Raw genomic sequence first — 8,903 nt, forward strand, 5'->3', positions numbered from 1 at the left:
AGAAAGGACGTGTATCGCTGAAGTTCCTCGGAAAGAATTTATACCGGAAATTAACAAACGAGCAGATACGTAACAATATAATTATCTTGGTCTTCTATGAGCTCTAAAAAACTTAAATTATTTTGAACAATTAACAAATTCATAGGTTAGCAACTTTGCTACGAATAATGAGAAAACTCAAAAGTTAACTTGAGAACCCGCAAAGGTACATAGAAATATCATATCAACTTAATAATTATTAAATCTTCAAGGCACATCTAAAACTTAAAGATGGGCGTCACTGACAGAGAATGACTATTTATGTATATGTTACAAGCAAGATACCAAAATCAGACATTATGTAATATACTTAGGATTTCTATGCATTGCCGAATGGTTTTAGGCAAAGTATGAAATATCAGTTGTTGTACACACTACCTATACATTCTATTCAATACCCAGAATGGAATCGACAATATTTGTAACAATAGATATTACATGACCACGCACGTGTTTTTAATCTGTCTGATAAGTATGTTTAATTTGATGCAACACATTGAATTTAGAAATTACTTACAATGCGAACGTGAAGTATGTAATACAATATCAAACATTTTTGCGTTATTTCCCACATTGCCTAAGCCATTCTTGCCATTCTATAGAATTCTTAGGAATTGCACACAATGTCTAGGTAAAGCATGAAATATAATATTCATTTGGACGATATTTCGAACTTTGCCTAAAAGCTGAATTTCGTTCTTTGGCTGTAACAAATAAGGGACATTAAAACGAAAAATTTGTACTTAAGTGTTGAAGTAAGTCACTGCTGTTTATATACACACACATGAAGAACGTTCACAGTGAGATTTAAAAAAAAAAGTTTTTCATTACTAGGCCTTATCATCATCATAAGTTAATGATGATCACAAGGATTGGTAATAAAAACAATTTTGTTTTTTCAGACATATTGTGAATGTTTGTTTTTTATTTGTTTTAATTTCATTATTGTTATATAGAGCTGCTTTGATCGCCTACTTACAATTAATGTGTCTAATAGTATTAGAATTATATATACACAAAAAAAGAACGTGCATCTAAATCAGTTGCTCAAGAAAGAAAGTTAGTGGTGACCTCCTCACTTTGTCATGCTGATTCTCTTACAGGAACGATATTACGTCATTATCTAGGTCATTTTGATGAAAATTATCATTCAGGAGGGATTGAGATGAAAGAGTACCGGTAGGGGGTTCTGGTTGAACAGAGTAATTATGTTTATTAAATAGGAGCAAGTGACAAGGAAATTGAATCAGTAAACATTTCCTCTAGCACATAAACGAGTAATTTGAGCCCTTCAGTTGTGCAACAGGATGTATTTCCAAAGTTCACAGGTCACACGATGTGTGTAAATCTTAATCCTTCACATTATCTTGTTATTAAAAATTATAACCTAGTTAATGTGAGGCAGGTCAATACGGAAACAAAGATGGGTTGATAAATATTGGAATGGTACTTTCTTCGGTTACTTTGCCGAGTATTTTAATTTAGGAGTTGATATTGATGAAAGACGCTCGCATACGTCTTGAGCGTGACAAATGTAAAGGAAGCTTTAATAATTTGGTACCAATGCTTTCAGTCTTTCACTCACCACTAGTCACCTGATCTAAGTTCCGAGAACAAGACGTACAGAAGTGTTACTTATGATCGACTTATTCTAAAGAAGCGAGCTTATTTGTCACCAGTGAATTATTAATAATCAATACTAACCAAAAACTGTTGGTGAAAACATATGGCTCGTTAACTAAACAGCTTAAATCACGAACGCAGTCTAGCAGATAACATGTCAGACTATGGATCTGGGGTTCTACGTCTCGTTATCGCCCCCCCCCCATCCCCCAAAAAAGGTTTACGCTTCTCACTTTGGGGTCATGGATGTATTATAAAGATGAGGGTTAAATCCTACTTTTCGTCTGCCTCTTTTTTGAACGCTATCACGGTCCCAAAATGCGGAGCTCCATTTAGTTTTTGGCGGTAATGGGACGACGGAACCTCAGTTACACAGACCTTAACGCTAACCACTGAGCCGCGCTATGCCCTTTTCATAAAAAAAAAGCTTCGTAATTCTTACAGATATAAGCAACACATGAGAAACATTTTAATTAAATGAAAAGTACAATACCTAATACAATAAGTAAATGAAGTTTACGTAAAGAAATTAGTATATATATATATAGTCCCATATTTTCTATCAGTCTGGCTGGCCGTTACCAAACTTCGAATTAAATGTTTCAGTTGTTCAGTAGAGACCAATCTAGTTCTGATATCCAAACTGATAACTTGAGAGTAGTCTTAGCTTTAACGTTTATTATAGCCTCTGAGTACTAGTTCTAACCCTAATATTTTCCATATTATTCATTAGCAAGTGGAAACCTTATCTCATATGCCATATTAAGTATTGGACACCAGCCCTTGTTCAAAAATAAATAATGTTCACTGGGCAGCAGCTTCAGTCCAAACGTAACTGAACACTGCATGTACAGGAAACATATTTTACACCTGCATAACATTCCTTTCCTGAGAGTGCTATACTAGCCCTTCCTTCTTGTGGTACGTATTTGACCTTGAAGAGCTTGTATTGTGTGTTTGACGCCATTACATGACTGTGCAAAGTTCTTTACTTTAAGTCATGATGTGGCCTTGGTATTTTAATCCAGTAAAAACTGGTCTATATACATATATATAATAGTGTAAAATAGAAATATTGGAAAATCATCCCATTATGTGTAGTCACATCCCGGTATCCAAAACCTTTAAAACGCATATTTTTATTGTTTATGCTACGTGAAACTAGAGTATTTCTTGAATGAATCCTAATATAACTTTTGGACATCAGTCTAATCCAGATTCAATAATAATTACTCCTCGCATTCATGTATATAACGGAGGGCAAGATATACTAGAACTGAACAGTAACTGTTAAGCATTTTATAAAACTGTTAGTTAACGTTTATCAAATAGCAAAATTGACGTACTAAAAAAACCGACTTCATAGATGTTTCTGGTTTTATACCTGCTTTTTTTTTAATCTAACAATTAATACATAATTTCTGCACATTCAAATTCTGTTAGCACTATTGTATTGTATTGTTTGTAATTAAGCACAAAGCTACACAATGGGCTATCTATGCTCTGCCCACCACGAGTATCGAAACCCGGTTTCTAGCGTTGTAAGTCCGCCTGTTAGCACTTAGCTTAACAGTTGCTATAAAACTTATGATTAGAATCTTTGTTGATATACAATTTCTAGATATCATTCTTATACAAAATGGAATTATATCTAGATTAGTGGGCTTTAACTCGCCATTCTGATGGCACTACCAGTTAATTTTGACATATGTTTAACTCTTTAGATTTGTATATAGTATTGGGGTCTGCCGAATAAAGCCTGTTTAAAAATCACTTGCCCATAATAAATAATTTATAGCATAATTAAACTCATTTTCTAGTAAATAACGACGAAAACTCCGATATTGAAACGTATATACATTTAACCTAAATATCCATCTTGTTTAACATATTTTGTCAAAAAATTAGACAATTACATATAGTTTCCTTGCGGCAAGACAAATATTTATATCTACGGTTAGCAAGAAACTGTTAAATGGCATGATCAGCTAAAGACTGTGTAAAAATAAAATGTATGTGTCTCAAGTTATTTATCGAAAATGTTATTTACATTTTTCGCTGATATGAGGTGGAATGTGTGTTTTTTGTGCAAAATATTACAGAATGTTGTAGACACGTGGTCTCTTGGTGGAGCAGCGGTAAATTACGCTAAAATCCGGTGTTCCATTCCGGCAGTGGACACGGCATAGATAGCTTTGCGCTAAAAGAATACAACAACAACAAGTTGCACGTGTGTTTGTTTGTTTTTAAATTGTGTAGCTAATAATAACACAATGATACATCCGTACTTAACGTACTCAAAAAATATTGAGGCATGGACAATAGCTATAAGGGTTATCTTGTATAACCATGTTATGACGTCTAATGGGCAACATCTACAAGGGTTATGTTGTGTAATCATGTTATAACGTGTAATGGGCAATAAACTACAAAGTTTATCTTGTGTAACTATAATAAAACGTCTAATATGTATCAGATACAATGGTTATCTTGTATAACTGTATTTTAACGACTAAAGGGCACTAGCTATTGGTGTAAAGTGTTTTAGGGGCTGTCCTGCTGTACCGGTCTTGAGAATAGTCATTTAAAATTATCTCTGTAGGTTATTTCCTGTTAATAAACAGCAGTTGAAAGTTATTTGTCTTTGTAGCGTCCAACTTAGAATTATCAATAATTACAGGAGTGTTGTCTATGGTTATGTACTAGATTGTTTCTTGCAATGCAACTAGTAAATGCTTTATCTCAAAAATGCGTTCTCTTTTCTTTCTTTTCTTTTTTTTTTTTACCAGTGTAATGAATAAGGCTGATGGGGACTCTTGAAAAGGAGTAAAAACTAATTTAAGAAATCTAGATATAAGTATACCTATACGGTATGAAAAGTTATTACTTTAGTTGTTTTTTGCTTGTTTAATATATAATCATGAAATATCAGAATGGATGTGTTGTATATAGCGGGATGTAGTATTTTATCTTATCTGTTTGTTTGTTGTTAAACACAAAGCTACACAACGGGCTACCTTTACTCTGCCTACTGCGGGTATCTAAGCCCTATTTTAGAGTTGTAAGCCCTCAGACTTTCCGCTGACCTGCCAGGGAGCGGATGTAATGGATAGCTACTTCTTTTAATTACCGGTGTTACATCCTGAGGTACCTTTGTACACTTGTATCACGACGTGCATAATAACCAACAGTTACATCCTGATATAAAGTTTACCACTGTTTCATTCTTTGTTTTACTAATTTTACTAGTGACGTATTCTGCATAATAAATGTTTTCAACCAGATTAAGTATCTAGCTTAATATAACGCTCCTAATGATGAAGAAGAGTGTAGCATATTACTTTGAATACCAATCTACTGTTTAATACCCTTGACTATAAAACAGTCTGGCCCGGCATGACCAGGTGATTAGGGCGCTTGACTCGTAATCTGCGGGTCGTGGGTTCGAATCCCCGTCACACTAAACATGCTCACCCTTTCAGCCGTGGGGGCGTTATAGTGTGACGGTCAATCCCACTATTCGTTGGTAAAAGAGTAGCCCAAGAGTTGGCGAGTGTAGGTGATGACTAGCTGCCTTCCCTCTAGTCTTACACTGCTAAATTAGGGACGGCTAGCGCAGATAGCCCTCGTGTAGCTTTGCGCGAAATTCAAAACAAACAAATAAAATAGTCACTGATTTCAGTATTTTCCGATAAAAAAAAAACATTTTTATAAAAGGATATATAATCATAAGTTTGCATAAAAATATGAATTATGTATGTTACACTCGAAAACGATCTCAAATTAAAGGTAAAATACATAAGCCCTGTTTTGCATGCAACAACTTTTTTATTGTAATATATATAGCTATAAAATTATGTCCGAAAATTTGTTGTATTTTATTTTAGAAGTATGGAGATAAGGCATTCGTTTTTTAATATAAATATGATACTTAACTGTTTATTAGGTTGTAAATAACGAAAACTTGAAATCATTTAACTTTAGACAATGACAAATTAGGCCACCAGGAGAGATATAGGTAGGAGCAGCAACAAGAAAGTGTGTTTGTATAAAAATAATTTAGGATATTTTTATGATTTACCAAACAAATATCGACTTGGGAAAACTAAACAACCTTTTTGGAAAAACTGACGTTATCCTAAATCAGAATGTTTTATTTTAACTAAAAAAATATTTGGCATCTTATGATAAATTAAACGCTCCAGCAGGCTGTCCATGGGTCACGTTCAAGACAAAAATCTGATTTCACACAAAAGACTACGCCAGTTAATGACTTCTTCCGTGTGCCAGATGTTATTTTAATATCTACTGTGTTGACTAAGATAATTGACTGCGATTACAGACAGAGAATTAATAGGAACTTAATAATGGAGGCCTAAACTACGGAACACTCCATAAAATAAGCAGGAACATTCAACGTTTAAAAATGCACAACAATTTATTGTACAAATTAAAATATACAATTAAAAACTCTACATGTTTCAGCGGAAAAAGTTCCATAATCTTCAGGAGACCTGAAGAAACATAGGAAATTTTATTTTTTTAATTTTATATCACCAAGTGTACGTGTATAATTTACATATTGTACAGTTCCATCTACAGAATATATTTCCAAAAATTCACTTCTGTGGCACCAAGGCCTAGATCTCTATTCAAAATCATTTTATGTTTAACTTATTTAAGTATTTGAACGTTATCCCATTCAATGTTATGTGATGAGTTTGCCACATGTTCCGCCAGGGCCGAATCACTAGTTTTTGTGTTTGTTAATTCGAAACTTCAAATTTCTGCTTGTTTTGACGATATAATTCAAACCACAACAGCAAGTGATCTTATATACCCCACATTTATCCTTTAATTAAATTTTGTCTTTAATAGCATTAGTAAAGGCTAATAGACAATCCATATTTTTCATAAACACTTTGCGTATTCTTGTTGAGAATGACGAAACATATGGGAAACATATTCTTTCTTTATTAACTTATTATCTGTAGTTTGGTGTATTCTAAAATTTGATAGCTCTGTATTTTTTAAATAATCCAGTTTAAGCTTAAGATCATTATTATGTGACACAATCAGAAGTAGACAGAAACCCATTCTCTCTTGTCACAGAAACATCCAAAAAATTCAAACTGTCCATTTCTAAAGTGAATTGTATTGTGGAGCTGATAGAATTAATGTGCCATTGCCTTCTTGCCATACCAAAAATGTGTCATCCACATATCTTACCCACAACTCATTTTTTTTTTTTTTATTCACTGATGTTTTTAGTGCTCGAGTTTCAACATCAAACATGAAAACATTTGATAACAGAGGTGGTAAAAGTCACCCCATGGACAAACCTTATAAATTTCATCACCCACCTTAAAATATCTATAATTTACACATAATTTTGTTAAATTTAAAATATCATCTACTTCTAGGCGTGAACAAATTTTGCTAGCTAGTAACTTATTTTTAAAACAACATGGTACTTCTTCTACATGTATTGATACATTTGTATACAATGAAATTACATCAAATGAAACTAACCTATAATTTCTCTTCTATACTGGTATTTTTAATCTTATTAATAAATTCTGACGAATTTTTAACTGTATATACGTGAACATTTGTTTAAAAAAAAGAACATTATTTTAAACAATAAACTTGGAAATTAAGAATGTTGACGATCATCTGTTATCAACAATAGTGCGGAAAGGTATCCCAGTTTTATGTACTTTCGGTATGGCATTAAAACGAGATAAAATAAAGTATAATATTTCTTTGTTCGTTCATTGTTACGGTGAGGAAGTTTTTAAACTATTTATATTTTATTCTGTATTAAATTTGTTTGATCTTTCTTTATTTTCATGTATGCACCATCGTTTACAAGATTTTTAATATTATCCTAATACTTGCTTTTATCTGGTACAACAATCTGACATCCTTTGTCTGCTTTAGAAATTACAATGTTATTATTATTTTTTATTTTATTAGTAGAAGTTGGGTTATCTCATGAATATACTAGTTACTATTTGACTTTTTGGTATGAGAAATAAGTAATGTAGCTACAATCGTTCGAACAGTATCCTTTGTAATATTATTTTCAACTCTTAAGTTATTTCAAACTAGTTTCAACTGACGTAATTAGATCTTCTTTCATTGACATGCTGTTATTTACAAAAAAAATTCAAACCAAGCTCAAGAACATTTATTTGTTCTGGTGTGATATTTTTCTTGGATACGTTTTTTTATTTTAAGATTATTCAGCAGTTTAGTATACTTTTCATTTAGTGCAATATTCATATTTTCTAATTTATTATCAGGACATACATGTACATCTTTATTAATTAAATTATTTAGTTTCTTTTTCAAATTATTCTTATGTTTCAATCATCTGTTCCCATTTCCACTAACTTGATACTTCAAATGTATTCCATAACAACTTATGTATATTCATAGTTAGTTTTAAGTTTAGACGGTACAATTTTGCTTTAGTTTTTGCAGTTTCACTTCTTTTGTCCTTAATGATATTTCTAAGAACTTTTAACTGCGTTTGTATAATGATAAATTTGACTCTATTGTTTTTTAAAATACACTTCGCCTTTATACTATTAGGTCCCACATGGTATTTTTTGTATTTCGTTAAAAAATACAAAAAATTAAGTTGTCTTCTGTGTAGGCTTCTATGTTTGTTGAAAGATCGACACTCCTCTTTTTCGTCTTCCATAGTCTACTTGGTTGCCACGTCGTTCTTAATCTATACTTAAACTTCTAAATGATGGTGCATACATGGAAATAAAGTTTGTTTGTTTTTTTAATTTCGCGCAAAGCTACACGAAGGCTATCTGCGCTAGCCGTCCCTAATTTAGCAGTGTAAGACCTGAGGTAAGGCAGCTAGTCATCACCACCCACCGCCATCTCTTGGGCTACTCTTTTACCAAGGAATAGTGGGATTGACCGTCACATTATAACGCCCCCACGGCTGAAAGGGCGAGCATGTTTGGCATGACGGGGATAGGAAATAAAGGAAGGAGTCGTTCTCAGTTGCCATGCCGCCGCACGCAAGATTGTGTCACGCACTGTCACAAAAAATGTCTTATTATTCATTGTTTGTTCGTAGGGTCATTAAAGTCTCTACACATAATAATGATCTTATGCATATTTGTTGAATATTAAGTGTAAGTTCAGTCCGGAAACTCCAAAAGAGGGTGGTTTTGGACGTTTATTTTCGAGACAAGTTTTTGTTTGTTAATTGT

General features: G+C 32.8%; 1 protein-coding gene across 1 annotated transcript in view; it reads left to right on the forward strand.

Moving 5' to 3' along the window:
* Window positions 1-8,903, forward strand: part of LOC106462028 — an 84,218-nt gene that overhangs the window by 49,965 nt on the left and 25,350 nt on the right. The gene's annotated exons all lie outside the window — the stretch shown is intronic.

The sequence above is a fragment of the Limulus polyphemus genome, unplaced genomic scaffold (genome assembly GCF_000517525.1).
Source record: "Limulus polyphemus unplaced genomic scaffold, Limulus_polyphemus-2.1.2 Scaffold1077, whole genome shotgun sequence".
NCBI classification, from domain to species: domain Eukaryota; kingdom Metazoa; phylum Arthropoda; class Merostomata; order Xiphosura; family Limulidae; genus Limulus; species Limulus polyphemus.